The following is a 580-nucleotide window of genomic DNA, read 5'->3' on the forward strand; positions in this document are numbered from 1 at the left end:
AAGGGCGCGCAGACCCCAGAGCGGGGCAGAGAAAGGGGAAGGCGCTTGGGGACCGGGAGGGGAGATCCAGCGGTCAGGGGAGGTTACGCGTCCAAAGGAAAGGGAGCGATGACGGAAACAGCTCCAAAGGGTGTCTAACAGCCAAGCGGGCACACCACAGAGCTTACGCGTGTGCGAGGGGACGGACTCGGAGGGGACAGGGCACACAGGTGACAGCTCCCGCTGAGAGCTGGGCGGGGCGATGGTTGGATCCAGTCCGCGCAGACCTCAGGACTGTCGGGTCCCTGAGGACCACACCACCCGCCAAAGGACAGGAAGAGAGCCAGGCACTTCTGGCCTGGGCCAGGTCTCTCAAAATATAGAGAAAACAACTTTGACACCGAAACACACCGAAACCGCCTGTGCCTGTCACCAGCCCAAGTATTCAGAGGAGGGGCAGCCTGGACTCGAAGGACGTAGCTGAGCTCAGAACGGACAAGGCGGCAGGGCAGCAGGCGAGGCGACAGACTCGGGCAGGTGGCTGTGCAGCACCTTCGCGGCGTCCCTGGGACGCTCTGCTCCCCGCTCGCCCGCCGAGTCC

The 580-nt window shown here is 64.0% G+C and overlaps 1 protein-coding gene across 1 annotated transcript in view; it reads right to left on the reverse strand.

Annotated features, from left to right (window-relative positions):
• Ube2z (ubiquitin conjugating enzyme E2 Z) overlaps positions 1 to 580 on the reverse strand; it is an 8,693-nt gene that overhangs the window by 4,161 nt on the left and 3,952 nt on the right. The window lies entirely within an intron of this gene.

Source organism: Fukomys damarensis, unplaced genomic scaffold, assembly GCF_012274545.1.
Source record: "Fukomys damarensis isolate Sample0158 unplaced genomic scaffold, DMR_v1.0_HiC HiC_scaffold_13, whole genome shotgun sequence".
In the NCBI taxonomy this organism is placed as follows: Eukaryota; Metazoa; Chordata; class Mammalia; order Rodentia; family Bathyergidae; genus Fukomys; species Fukomys damarensis.